Genomic DNA, 15,638 nt, shown 5'->3' with positions numbered 1-15,638 from the left:
GAAGGACGGTCAGCCTTTCCCCGCATCTACCACAGGTTGGAGGCTCGTTTCCCGTGAGTAAAAAGTTATGTGTGCCAAAAGTGTGTCCTATTCTTAGACGGCAGAATAGGACATCTGTCCGGCGGGATTTTGCTACAGGAGGCCAGAAACCTAATTGTGGCTTTATTACATGCAGTTTATTATTTATTTCTTCGTCCCACATGCGTTGCCAGTGGTTTCGTAGTTTCCTTCTTAAGAAAGGCTTCAGGTCTGTGACAGGGACCGAAGCAGTAGAGTTAACTGGATGCAATGAGATTGATGTGGCCATCTGGTCGGCTAGAACGTTTCCCTCGATGCCCCTATGTCCAGGCACCCAGCATATGATCACATGTTGGTTAGATATATATGATTTGCACAGTGCGGAGTAGAGTTCATTAAATACTGGATTTTTGTGATTACGGAAAAACATCAAGGCCTTCACAACACTGAGGGAGTCCGTATATATAACTGATTTCGGGAGTTGTGATTTATTTATATGTTTTACGGCCGACAGGAGTGCGTAGGCCTCAGCCGTAAAGATGCTAGTTTCCGGATGCAGTACGTCGGATTCCGAGAAGGATGGACCGACGGCTGCATAGGACACCCCGTCGTGTGACTTTGATGCGTCTGTGTAGAACTCCGTGCAGGAGTATTTGTGCTGGAGTTCCCGGAAATGCATTAGGATTTCAATCTCTGGAGCATGCTTTGTGACTTCCACGAAAGATATATCACATTGTATTAGCTGCCACTCCCAAGGAGGTAGCAGCTTGGCTGGATGCATTAGGCGAAGCTCGAGGAGTGGAACGTGCATTTCTTCACTAAGCTCCCTCACACGCAGCGAGAAAGGCTGTCTTACGGAGGGACGATTGCGAAAGAGTGTAGCATATGTCATGTCATTAATGGTATTAAAACAGGGATGTTGAGGATTTGAGTGGACTTTCAGAAAATATGTATGGCTGATGTATGTTCTCTGCAGATGAAGTGACCACTCATTTGATTCTACATATAAACTTTGTATGGGACTCGTTCTGAAAGCGCCAGTGGCCAGTCGGATTCCTAGATGGTGCACTGGGTCTAGCATCTTTAGTGCGCTCGGGGCGGCAGAGTGATAAATCACGGCACCATAGTCTAGTCGCGATCGAATGAGGCTTTTGTATAGATTCATTAAACACTTCCTGTCACTACCCCACGTAGTCTGGGACAGAAGTTTCATTATGTTCATTGTTTTCAGACATTTTTCTTTAAGATGTTTAATGTGGGGGACGAAAGTGAGTCTGTAGTCAAGTATGACACCTAGAAATTTGTGTTCTTTGTTTACAGGTATCTGTTGTCCACGCAGTTCTATGCAAGGATCTGGGATAAGTCCTCTCTTTCTTGTAAAAAGAACACAAGAGCTTTTGTTAGGATTGATCTTAAACCCATTCCTGTCTGCCCATGTTGACACTTTGTTCAGGCCATGCTGTACCTGTCTCTCGCAGACTGCGAGGTTACAAGATTTGAAAGCTATTTGAATGTCGTCTACGTAGACAGAGTAAAAGATGGCGGGTGGTAGTGAAGAACGAAGCGTGTTCATCTTCACGATAAAGAGCGTGCAGCTGAGCACGCCTCCTTGGGGTACACCCGTTTCTTGCGTAAAAGGACGTGAGAGTGCATTGCCGACTTTTACCCGGAAGGTACGATTTGACAGATAGCTTTCTATTATATTTAACATATTACCGTGGATGCCCATTTCTGACAGGTCTCTTAAGATTCCGTAACGCCACGTTGTGTCATACGCCTTTTCCATATCGAGGAATATGGATAGGCAGAACTGTTTATGTATAAATGCGTCCCGGATATTCCCTTCAACACGTACGAGATGATCGGTTGTGGAGCGCCCTTCTCGGAAGCCGCACTGATAAGGATCAAGCATTTTGCTCTGTTCAAGGAAATGAGTGAGTCGCCGATTTATCATTTTTTCGAACACCTTACAAATGCAACTTGTGAGGGCTATCGGGCGGTAACTTGCCACTGAGGAAGGGTCTTTGCCTTGTTTTAAAACAGGGACCACAATGGCTTCCTTCCACGCGGTTGGAAGGTACCCTGCATCCCACATGGTGTTGAAAAGTGTGAGTAGTGTAAGTTGCGTGTCATTGTGTAAGTTTTTGAGCATTTCATACATGATTCTATCAGATCCTGGTGCGGAACTCTTGCATGCGCTCAAGGCAGCTTTCAACTCGGCAGCACTAAAAGGGCAATTGTACGGTTCATTCTGTCGGCATTTATTGATGAGTGGCTTGCATTCTTCTATTTGTTTATATTTCAGGAAGGATTGTGAATAATGATTTGAGCTTGATACACTCTCAAAGTGGTCCCCAAGTGAGTCGGCCTGATCTTTCAGTGTATCGCCCTGTGTATTTACTAGAGGGAGTGAGTATGTTTGCTGCCCTCTAATCCTGTTAACCCTGTTCCAGGCTTTGGCCTCATCTCTAAACGAGTTAATACTTGATAAAAACTTGTGCCAACTTTCTCTTCTGGCCTGCCGGCGGGTTCTCCTACCTTGGGATTTTATTTTTTTAAAGTTAACAAGATTCTCAGCGGTGGGAGAAGCTCGCAGCAACCCCCACGCCTTGTTCTGATTCTTACGGGCGGTCCGACATTCGCTGTTCCACCATGGTACACGTGGTTTGCATGCCAAACCACTTACTTCGGATATGCATTTTGACGCAGCATCTATTATGAATGCTGTAAGATAATCCACAGCAGCATCAATTTCTAAAGAAGACAGGTCAGCCCATGAGATGCTACAGAGAGTTCGAAATTTCTGCCAGTCGGCTGTGTCTGTCTGCCACCTAGGAGCTTGTGGAGGATATTCGTTTTCTTTAGATGTTCTTATGAGTATGGGGAAGTGGTCGCTCCCGTAAGGATTGTTCATAACTTCCCATTCGAGTTCAGGCAGTATACAGGGGGAAACTAGGCTGAGGTCAATTGATGAAAATGTTCTGTTGGCGAGAGAATAATATGTGGGTGCCTTCTTATTCAGCAGGCATGCACCAGAAGAGAAGAGCAACTGTTCAACAAGACGACCTCGCGCATCTATACGAGAGTCGCCCCACAGGCTGTTGTGCGCATTGAAATCCCCAAGTACAACGTAAGGTTCTGGCAATTCATCTATGAAGGACTGAAATTCGTGTTTGCTTAGTTTGTAGTGTGGGGGTATATAAATCGAGCAAATAGTGATAAGTTTGTTCAGCAAAACAATTCGAACCGCCACTGCTTCAAGGGCCGTTCGTAGCTGTAAATGTTGACATGCTATGCTCTTTTGGATTACAATTGCAACACCTCCCGATGATGCGATTGCATCATCGCGATCTTTGCGAAAAGTAACATGCTGTCGGAGAAAGTTTGTGTGTTGTGATTTTAGGTGTGTTTCCTGTAGACACAGCACTTTTGGATTGTGTTTGTGTATAATCTCTTGCACATCATCAAGGTTCCTAAGAAGACCTCTGACATTCCATTGAATGATTTGTGTATCCATATTTAATGTAAATAAGTGCTGTGTGTACGGAAAGGGAGGTGATGCCTTAGGTTACAGAGCTCTTTCGAGGCCCTGTAACGAGGGTTCTGCCCTTTCTGGAGCGGTCGAGAGAGCCTCGCCGCTCCTTAGGCGTTTGGTGCGCCTTGAGGACAGGTGTTGTGTCCATTGCCTCTTGTGAGGCGCCGGACACGTGCTCTTGCGAGCGAGAAGTTACCAGGGAAGGTCCCGCCTTGGAGGGCAAGACCCCTGCGCCCACCAGCCCGGAGGTCGATGGGGCACCCTGCGGGATTTGGCTGCGCCGGCTGTTGCCAGCGCTGGAAGGGGCCGGGGATGTTGGCGCAGCCTCGGCTGTGCCCACCTTCGGGGTCGATGGTCCCCTCTGCTGTGTTGGCGGAGCAGCGCTAGCTGCAACCGCCGCGGGGGCAGATGGCGTAGCTGCCGACTCACTGCCTGTGGGTCGGACAGCCGCCGGAGGCCTTTGTGACGCTGCCCCCTTACGCGCCACATCGGCAAAGCTGCTCTTAGACAGGTATGACACCCGCCTACGTGCCTCTTTGAAAGATATGTTTTCTTTGACTTTGATTGTCACAATCTCTTTTTCTCTTTTCCAGGACGGGCAGGACCGCGAGTATGCGGCATGCTCGCCTTCACAGTTGACACAATGTGGAGTGTTCTGGCACGTTTCGGAAGAATGTTCTTTGTCACTGCACTTGGCACATGTCAGCCGGCCTCGACAGTTCTGTGAACTGTGGCCGAACCTTTGGCACTTAAAGCATCTAAGAGGATTGGGCACGTATGGCCTAACACGTAGTTTAATATAACCGGCCTCGATGGACTCGGGGAGGACACTAGTACCGAAAGTGAGAATCAGGTGCTTCGTCTTGATCTCTTTACCATCTCGCCTCATCTTAATTCGCTTAACATTTATGACATTCTGTTCGCTGAAGCCCTCCAAGAGTTCAGCCTCAGTGAGCTCCATCAAGTCATCGTCAGAGACAACACCACGGGTGGTGTTCATCGTGCGGTGCGGGGTTATAATTATTTGGGTTTCCCCAAATGAAACTAGTGTTGACAATTTTTCATATTGTTTTTGATCGCGGAGCTCCAAGAGGAGGTCACCGCTTGCCATCCTCGACGCCTTATATCCAGGACCAAAGACTTCAGTCAATGACTTCGAAACAAGAAAGGGTGAGATAGTTCTTACTGGTTTATCTGGTTTTTCAGAGTGGATCACATGAAAACGAGGGAAAGGTTCTTTTTGCCGTCCAAAAAACTGGAATACTTCATCGGTGCGCCCTCTTTTTTGAGGGCGATCAGGAAGCGGAGGAAAGGATGTTGCCATAAAGGAATTGAATTTTCGGCAATGACGCCAGCCACCCACCATGGAGTCCTACAAGGGGACGCTACAGGGACTGTAAGAACAGGTCCTGCAAACGCCAGCTGTACGTCATCACTATAACCGAATATGAAATAACCTAGGTTGGCTAATCACACAAGGTTAACCCTTGCTGCCTGGAAAATTTGGAAGTAAGCGGAAGGAAGGAGAAGACAGGAAAGATGAAAAGTGAGAGAAAGACGAAGGCTGGAAGGAGAGAGAGACAGGAAAAGGCAACTACCGATTTCCCCCGGGTGGGTCAGTCCGGGGGTGCCGTCTATGCGAAGCAGAGGCGAAAGGGGTGTGTTGCCTCCGCCGGGGGGCCTTAAAGGTCCACACACCCAGCATCAGCTCAACCCCCAGGATCCCCCTTTCCCCAGACACGGCTAAGCCGCGCACGGCTACACGCGGGAGGGTCCAACCCTCGTGTGCTCGGGTACGTGGTGTCGCAACACACCAAACGCCTGCTTACGCAGACGCCCCTGCGGGCGAAATATTAGTATTTAATCTTATGGTGGAGTATCTACATATACACTGCGCCAAATTTGCAGGGGAGCTTTAACGTCTGTTGTAAACTGCTCAAATCGTTTGTGCATGCAGAAGAAAAAATTAAATGGTTTTCTGGACCTCTAAGAGAAAACATACTGAAGCGGTCAGGTGTTCTGCAGGCACCCCATATAGGGTTCATCACAGTAGAAATATATATGCCTGGGGTTAACTCAGGCTGTAGCTTGTCATTAATGTCCGTGCAAAATTGTTATGTTATAGATACAGTCGAGCACTTTTACAGCACTTTTTCGGTTTACAACGAAAGAATAATTCTATTCCGCGGTTGTATTGTTGTAGGCTACGTGGTGCCACGAGGTGACCGCATTCACTTCGTTATAAAGGCGTTCGTCTACAGCTAGGCCTGTATTCGACCAAAGTTTCTAATAAATTCGAAAATATCACAAAAGACACCAAACAAGTTGTCTTGAGGGTTATAGATTTGTATATACACATACGCTTTATTGCCAAGAGCATGCAGCTTGTCCACTACGTGGACAAAGCCGTGTTTCTTGTTGCAGGATACCGCTTTACCTATGCTCACATAATCGTGTGGTACGGAGACAGTCTATCCCTGGTATGTTGAATTTGCGCAGCAACCGGTTCTTTTATGGGTGCGTTTGTCATGTGTATATAGTGACACGTCGGTATAGATGAAATTAATGCTTATTTTGTCGAACGCTGATGGCAAGGCCACGAATACTCTACGTTCATACATTTCGGCTGGCATATATGACAATTCAAATATAGCGCAAATATTTTACGCAATCGCCTCTGATTGAAATTCGGAAATGGTTGAAGGCAAAGTGCCAAATAATGTACAAGAGGTGACAACCCTCCTATATCTGACAACGGTGTAAGGATAGTATTAGCCATGATCTGACCTGGGTTGAATTAGAGCGAAAACTGCGTTACGAAAACGGCGGGGTCGGTGGTCTTTCGTGCAAGTAGGACTCCTTGTTTCCGTTGCAGCTTCCGTCCATCGAAATATGACGTTCGGGTGCTACTTCGTAAGGATCTAAATTCTGAGCACGCATGCGAGATAAATCCTTTGTTCCAGATCACTCAGGTCTTCGAGAGACGACATCGGAAATCCAGAAGCGCACGCTTGGCTACAGCAAAACATGAACCGTGTATCACGTGTAAAAGCGTTGTTCCATTTCCGATTCATTTGGTTTAGTTTTGACTAGTCAAATACCAAAGTAGCTGGGAAGGAAACCAGAAAAACGCGTAGCTATTATCGCAGAACTACTTTAACACGTTGAAAAACATGAATCGCAGGGACATCGACTTGATAAACAAAATAATACGTTCTCACACTTACGGCTGCACTTGTCTTCTGCCTCCAACTAGTGCCGGCTTATAAGCGCTATTGCGCTCAACTATCGAAGCCTTCAGCATGCTTCCCATGAACGACTTCATCGTCCCTGCAAATAGAAAAGTTATGATAAAAAATGTTACACGGCGTTTTTCACGTTACTACTTCACGTTTAGACGCGCCAGCCGGTAAGCTTTTCACTACACTATAAAAGTGGACACCATAAAAATTAGTTGTCACTCCCTTTAACGATTAGGCTGGGCACTAAAAAACATGTTCTTAGGTGTAAATTAATGACACCTGCTTAACCGTTTTATATACAGAAGCCGTTTATTTGTAGTGGAACATAATGACGCATTTTCGTTCCTTTGTGGTGTGCATATCGGTCGCGGACGTAGCACAAATATGAAACCGATGAACAAGAAAAAAAAGAGAAAGTGCGGTGGCTACGCTTGTCACTTTATATGAGAAAGAAAAATCTGCGACATCCACCTTACCATCGTAAACAACGTAATCAATAAACGTAAAAAAACTCGTTACTGGCGCCATCTAAACTTACCTACCACCATAGGCGGCCGTGTCCTTTAGACTAGGTCTATATCTATGCGTGGCAGGGCTTTATAATAGACGCTGTAGTAATAGACATTTGGCCTAGATGTTCTTTGATTTTACTAGTAGCTATTTTATTATATCTGTATTATATATATAGCAAACTATGATTATATCCACGGGGCCCATGGTTTGTACCGGTAGTTTGTCGGTCGTTGTGAACGAGCTTTCCTCGCGTTCTCGACGATCTGTGCCATGCACTAAGCAATGCTTGCTTGCGTACAGTACATAAAAGATAAGGGGCGGCCAGTGGTGTCTGTGGATCTTATCAGAGATTTCGAACCACGAAGCACAACTGACTTCTAAAAGGACAGCGCTGTAATGGCGTATTGGGCGGACAAGGACGGAGGAGGCAAGAACAGCTACCCGACCAACGTCTCTGCACTCGCGAGTAAGCCGATGCGTCGCTGCCGCAGGCTATTTGCATTTAGAATAGGGGTCTGAAGACGTCGCCCTCCGTGATGTTTTTATAGTTTCCTCCTTTCATTTGAGTTCTGTTTTAATCATTGTCAGTCACCCTTGAGGACCTTCAATGTAAATTGAAGACCTCACGAAACTCTTTTCCCAGAGTGAATCGGGAAAGCTGCGCAAGGGCAATTTGGTAAGATTTTTTCAATTATATTTTACAATGGTCTGTGTGAACGCGCACATTAGTTATGGTTGCTTATGCCAGTGGTAAAACAAGGCCTAATGGATTTTGCTTCGAGTGCATCTTGCACATTAAGCTTTTGAGTTTTTAGCTATATTTGAATCATATGTGGTTCACCGTACCATCCTCACTATTGCACGGTTCGCCTCATCGCAGATATGAATGCTGTGTTAAAAGAAATGTCCCTGCACCGTACTCGTCTTGCAGTGTGGTTCAGTCGCACTGCATAGTTGCAATTAGTGATTGCTGAGGAAACGCTTGCTCGCCTCTCTTTCTCTTTGCAAAAACAATTTAGTAACAAGGCTATGATTTTGGCTGCTACCTGGCTCCGTGGGAAGGTGCGTAAGACTTCTCTCCTACTCATGCACACACACATCTTTGTTTCTTTTTGCCTTCAAAGTTTGGTTACACATGAATATTGTAATTATCAGGTTGAGGCAACGAAAGATGTGCATACATAGCACACCTTCCGTCTTATTCAAGCTGCTTAAACCTTAAGGGCTTCCATGTCGTTTGTGCGGAATTCCTGATAACTACATCCCACTAGTCTTTCTGCCTGGTTGGCTGGCTGCCTGCTCTTGGCCTGTCAGGTTGCACATGTTGCATAATGGAGTTGATGGGTCACCGTATCTGCTCTTGTGAGGTTGACACAGTGACGAAGTGAACGCCTGACCTTCAGTGTTTCACCGAAGATGTGCTGTGATCTCACTCCGTTTGCATAATTGGCACTGTTGTATGCTTTTTTTCACGTATACTTCGGGAACCACATGGGAATGAAATAGGCCCTTAGTTTTCTATATGATCAACCTAGGGGGTGTTTTATGAGGGTTACTTTACTTTTCAGTTAAAGCTTACATAGAAAAACAGGTGCAGCTGCTGTAGCTTATTGCTGAGTTATCACTGTTCAGTTCAGCAGTGAACTAAACACTGCAGTGCAGCACCGTCTTGCGGTACTTTGTGTTGTTCAGGAGAACTTTTCAAAGGATGAAAAGCTGATGTATTGTGATGTGGCCTGCTAGTAAAATCATACAGTGAAAATGTTCAAAAGCATTGCTTTGGACCACGAATAATTTACTAGTGAGGTGTGCACCTGTGCATATTGTTGATCACGAAAATTATTAATATTATTATTACTATTATCGTAATTATTATTATTATTCCTATTAGCACCCACGACTTGCTGCAAAATTTAGAGCAAAAGTGCAGCTTGGCGGACCATTACTGCTTAGTTTAAGCATAGCATTTGCATCAAGCCGTCGCTCTAGCCTTCTTGGTGAAAGTTGAGTATTTCTTGTGATGTACTATCGGCGTCAAATAAAACGTGAACACTGGAGCGCATGGTCGAACCATAATGGAAGGTGTAGTGTGCGCCGTCCAGTCATCACCATTGACAGGAGTGCAGATCCTGTTGACAGCACTGCACAAGGATGCTCTCCATGTACCGCAATATTTTCGTTTCTGTTCTGGTTCTCTTTTACTTCAATGCAAGAAAACAAAAATAAAATGAATCATAAGCTCAAATATTGCAGTATAGGGCGGGCATTATCACAGTGCGGGGAAACTGTATGTGCTATCGGTCTCAATCAAAATGTGAACAGCAGCGTCACCTTTTCTCTTTTTCGAATAAAAGAGAACCAGAGCAGCAGCAGGAATATCGCATAATATGGGGAGCATCATCGTGCACGGCGGTCAAACTTGATGTTTGTGCCTGTCACTGGTGACGACTGGATGGTACGCACTACACCTTAAACTATGCTTTAAGGCTATGCATAAGGGATTGTCGCTTCCTTTTGTGCATTCAGTGGCTTGTGCAGTTGTCTACTTGTGCTATCTATTTGTTCTCATTTATTTTTCCTTGGTGCTGCAATGCTGTTCGTGATGATTCTCTGATTTTAATGCGCCGGATCTTATACGATTGTAAAAATGCTGCGTAATTGTATGATACATAGTCGGAACAACATGGCTTTGAAGGCCATCATGTGGTGTTTTATTGACTTTGTAGAGCAGCAGCAGAACTGTTTGAGAATGTGCAGCTGCTACCTTAATGATGGCAAGTGCTTTTGCAATACATACGAAAAGGCTTGGATGAAATCAAAAGTTATGCAACATCTAGCCTGGTCAGGGCAATGTTTAAGTTAAACTCAAACATAAGAAAAGGGTAAGAGGAACTCAAAACTGACCAGCTACGATTAGTGCCACATTGACAACGTTATCACATGACATGTGCCATTGTCTTATTGTTCATTTATTCCACCTAAAAGCGCAGTTAATTTCCCCTTTGATTCCTTCAGCTTTACCATCTCTGTGGGGCTGCTAAAATTAGTCAGTTCCCCTGTTTTCTCTCATTCAACCACACACACTTCTGTTGCAGCGGTCAGTGTTGGCTGCTGGGCGAGTGACTGCAGATAGGAAGATCAGAATTAGATCCCGAAGCCTGCATAAATGTTGTTGCGGAGATCTGTTGCGTCTTATCTTGCACGCATTTTTTATGGTTAAGGCTGATGAAGGGCTCTCTAAAAGGAAACAGAGGAAGAGGAAGCGGGAAGCTGCGAGGAAGGAACTTGGAAATATACTGAAGGCATTCAAACAGTCAGAGAACTCGGAACTGGCAAGAAATATTTATGTGAGCACAGCTGCCCATTATTGCTGTCAACACTGAAACCTGATGGCGATGCTGAAGCAATATTTTGGTAAAGCTTAAAGTAGCAGTTTACCTTGCTCCTTCATTATCCTGTTTGTGATGTGATCAGGGTGCTGTGATGGTGCCCTTTACATTGATTGGTATTAGTAATCTGTTTTTTCTGCACATTTTCACTAAACATACAGGTCTGTGTGATTTGGCTTTCAGGCAGCACAACATAGCACTATTTTCAACTTGCCACTACTAGCATACACGAGGCTGCACGCATAAAAAAAGAGTAGTGTGCAATAATTAATATTACTTTCACCTGTTCATCTGTAAACAGCATAAGGGATTGCAAAAACTAGAAATATTCACTAAATGCCGCTTGCATTAGCATGTACGAATAAAAAATTCTCTGTGGTGGGCAGAGGTAATGGCAAAAACATTGTGGGAAAATAAGAAACGAAGTATGCATCACTTTCAATGCACAAATGGTGCCAAAATACGTCATAACAGTCACTGTTGCCTTGATTTCCTTGGCTAGTACCAAATTCTACTTGGTGCTTTATAGGTGGTCATGCATTGAAAACTTACATTATCATAATCAAGACAACCTGCCGTTGCAAGTTGTCATTATTACCATCATTTTACCTGACTGCTAATAAGAAATAACTGGCATATAGTGGGATATTTAGTGTCTGACTTCCTTTGTGACCTTAGAAGGGACACACTGCATAGAAAAGTAATGCCACAACATGCGGATGGATGAGATTTTAGGCACCTTTATGGCCGGCTCATGTTGCCCTGTCTCATTTAATACCAGTGCAGGTGTTGCCTGGTTTGCCAAAAGTGAACTGTGGATGGGCTGATACACATTTATGACATTTCATTGCAGCTCATATTTCCTTTGACTCTGGTTAACACTGCTAATCAGAGATAACTTGGTAATGTGTGGTTCTCATTTCTGGTAGTAAATTATTGCCTTGCATACGCACGCAACTAAGTGACTGCTCCATAGTTTGTATCTTTACTGTATTGTTCATAGCAAAATTCAAGTATTATGCACAGTTTGCTCTTGAGAAGTCTCGTTATGCTCCCAAGGTTCATGGTGTCATCTATTTTGCAGTTTGAAGACTTTGAAGATGAAAGCAAAGAATGTGTTCAGGATCTTATCACAAGCAAGAAAGATAAAAGAGCTTCCCAAGAAATTGAGTGTAACCACATGAAAGGAAAAATTGAGGACCTTGAAGAAGAACTACAAAACATACAATCTGACAAAGATGAGCTTGTTCGGGTCTTAGAAGAGCAGCGGCAGAGGTCAAAAGGTTGACAGACGCCCTCCTGAACAGGACTGGTAAGTTGCAAGCTCGTGTTTGTTATGAGTGTCGACGTTTGCTGGTATATGAAATGACAGAGAACAAACGAGTGGACGCACGAACACAAACTTCAACAATTGCTTTATTGGAAACAAACGCATATAGAGGCATGCAAAATATGATCACTTGCAAACAAAAATGCTATGCTCACACTAAATCGCGTTCAGAAAAAACAGTTCTTGACAAAACAAGCGAAGGCATGCTCATGCATTTATCATTTGGGCTTGCTGTTCGGGCTGCTTCAATGACCAGCCTAGTGAGTCCATCTATGTGTATCGACACATCAAAGCCTTTGTGAAACAACGGCTCACAATCATATGTCCTGCAAAACAGCCAACCAACCACCGCATGCTTTCTTTTGTTGTTGCTGTGGTTTCTCAGTTTGTCTTTTAGACAGCGTTCCAGATGGCCTACCTAGAACTTTCGTCACGAAAGTGCACTATGATGGCCAACACGATCTCTAGTTTACAAAGTGCATTTTATTATGCCTGCTGAAGAAGATTTTCAGAAGAGTGCAGTTAGTGCGGCAGTGAAAGACAGTAATAACTGCTTGACGTGATCACTTGTTGGGTCAACTTTTTTTGACTGCAATTTTATCCTATGGTGCTCTCTGGCAATTCTTTCATTCCTTCTTGCTTCACTAAATGTGCAAATTGTGGTTACGTGCATGTGTTATCACTGATGAGTTGTTTGGTGCAATGGTAAAAGCACTATATTATAGTGTTATGAAAGCTTTTCAAGGCGAGAAAGCTTTACATGACAAGGCATAAGTTACCGAATGGGAGGATGGCAAAGGGCGCTGCACATTCTGAGAGAAGAGACAGTAGAGGGCCAAGCTTTTATTATTACATGTTGAATGCAAACAAGTGGAAAGTATGGCCCATGTGGTTGCTTTCGCCAATACGGTTATTTTGTGACTTGTGAACACTCAATGATCACGCTCATTTGCATGTCAGCAGCTTGTGATACCATGTGAGCACTGCCTCCGACATGCGTGAAATGTAGAGGAACCCTCGTAAAGAAACCATGGAAAAGTAATGATAGCATTGGAAGAGGATATAATTAGTATTTTTTGTGTACATAGGGAATTCTTGTGCCACACTATGTTTCTCAGTTCAGCAGTTGTCTCATAAAGCATGGAAAGCTAGATGCAAAGGTATTGTAGCAGTATTATTTCAAGTTGTGCTAGACCCATAGTGTGCACCTGATTTTCCAAACTGAGGTCATGGCAGATCATTTATACCTGGCATGCTGTCAATTTCTGGGCAAATATTACCTCACTTCTTGCAATATTGCGGAATATGTGAATGTAGCAGCTAAATGAACATTGCAGGTTATGTAAGACTTATCAAAAATATACTGTGTACACTGAATGCATGACTGCGAGGCTCATTATCTGTGTTGAGAACATGCATCTTTGGAAGGTGGGAGCCTCTGTCATCCATAATTGTAAGCACCATGAGTGGCAAAGAAGCCACGGTATGCATCTTAGCCACAGCTATGTTCACAGGCACGAACACATATAAAAATTTTGTTGCACCTTGTTGTGCATTATTTACAGCCATTGGCAAAAGAATGTCTGGATTTCCTTGTTTTTACTGCTATTTTCTTAGCTGGTGCTTTATAAGAGTAATTGCTTTTCATGCAGAAATCGCTCCCACTGCCGAGACAAGCACAATCGAAAAAGAGGTTGTTCGGGAAATCTTGGTGCTAGATGTATCCTCAGGTTTTCTCATCAGCCCTCTCTCACTTGGGTTTCCTTTTCCAGACGTGACATTCTTTAAAGGGCCCCTCACCAGATTCAGGCATATTCAATAGACCAGGGTGACGCATAGATCACTCGGTGGAAGCTGTCTGCAAAATATTGAAAGCTACACGGTGTAACAGCATAAATGTCACAGAAAAGCTCGCACGTCTTTTTTTTTTTCACGTGAGCTCTGCTTCCAGCCAGAGTCAAGGCGACATGCACAAATGCCTCTATGTAAGACGCAGTGACTGCAACATCACCAATTATGGCTTATGACCTCGGTGAATTGCCTAGCGCAAAATGTGCAGTGCTGCCAATGGGAGTATGCCACACAGCAAAAAGAGAAAGGGGGAAAATGGAGGCAGTGCTTGTGGCGTAAACGGGACTAGGTCCTTTGGCTCCAGTGAGCGATCTGACAGGTAACAAAAGTCGCCTGTGGGCACAAGACATAGCAGAAGGAGAGAGTGCTTAAGTTGGCACTGAACCCTTCCCTAGATTGTGCCCTGCTAGTTGAAGTGCACAAAGACAATTATAAATTGGACTTGTTGACGGGCCCTTTAAGCCACAATTGTTCAGAATACGTTAAATAATTTGCTCTTCATTTACCCTAAATAACTTCTTAAAATTTCTTCTTTTTCGCATATTAACTTCAGGAGCCTTTTGACAGCTTAGTTGATTCCAAGTGATTTACATCTCTGTGGCTTCATGTGACAGATATTCAGCAAGGCATACTATTTAACTTCGATGCATGGGAAGAAAACGAAGTTTATCTAACATACGCACAAGGCGTAACAAAATGTTGCATGTTGTTAGCAGTGTATTTATCTTATTCATGCAACGCACAGGTCCTAGACCTAATTGCTATGATAGTGTCTTCATTGCTGATATGTACAGGTGCACCTAATTATTACCTTGCCAAGGAAAAGGCGTTAGTGGTTTATGTATTGACCATTTTGCAACATGTTTCTTGTAGAAATATTCTTAAAGCATAAAATACTGTTCCCGTTGTCAGCGACCATCAAGAGACCTTGAGCCAAAATTGACAGCTGTTATTCTGGCACTCAAGATGAGAATGAAACGAGAATCGGGCAAGAACGAAACGAGAACACCTGGTGAACACCGGTTTCACGAGAAGAAAAAAATTGCGTTCGGCACATTCGGCTTGCTCCGCTGGCCGCCATTTTTGTCTTGGTGTCCCTCACTGCTACAGCGGCAGCCGCCTATTTGTTGACCTGTTATCCTGCAGCAAACTCAGGATGAAAAAAAATGTTTTCTTTTCACGGGAAATGTAACCCGCGTGATTATCGCACAATTGCGTATATTTTTTTATAATAAGGTGCGATCATTATGCGAGTAAGCATAATACTACAAAACGAAAGCTTTTTCTTTGACAAGTTAGACAAGTCTTTGTCTAAAAAATGCATTCTTTTTCTTCCCAAGCTCAAGCACGTTCTCAAAGTGTAATACAAGTGACTACTATAATTTATAACTATTACTTTCTCTGTGTTGTCCCTAGGTGGTGTCTGGCACAGCGAGTCAAAAAAAGAAAAATAAACAACTGGAACAGTGGCGCAGTTTTCAAGAGCCAACTACATTACAGTGGCTCGCTGGCATTCAGTTATGGGGTCGAGTTCACTGCACAAGCAATCCACTATTTGTTTCGAGAAACGACACAACGCCGGAATTCGCTTTCTGGCATTTCTTCAAACGCGTTTCGCACCTCTACTGCTCTCGTTGCTCCTCAAGCAACGACAATGCAACAACCGAAGTTCCCATCGCAAGAGCCATTTCCTCGAATTAAACTATGGATAGGATCCAAACGTGCCACTCCGCGCCCGAAGCCGCCATTTGGATCCAGTC

Source organism: Dermacentor variabilis, chromosome 3 (assembly GCF_050947875.1).
Source record: "Dermacentor variabilis isolate Ectoservices chromosome 3, ASM5094787v1, whole genome shotgun sequence".
NCBI classification, from domain to species: Eukaryota; Metazoa; Arthropoda; class Arachnida; order Ixodida; family Ixodidae; genus Dermacentor; species Dermacentor variabilis.
The sequence above is the reverse complement of the archived record's forward strand: the minus strand, read 5'-3'. Positions refer to the sequence as shown.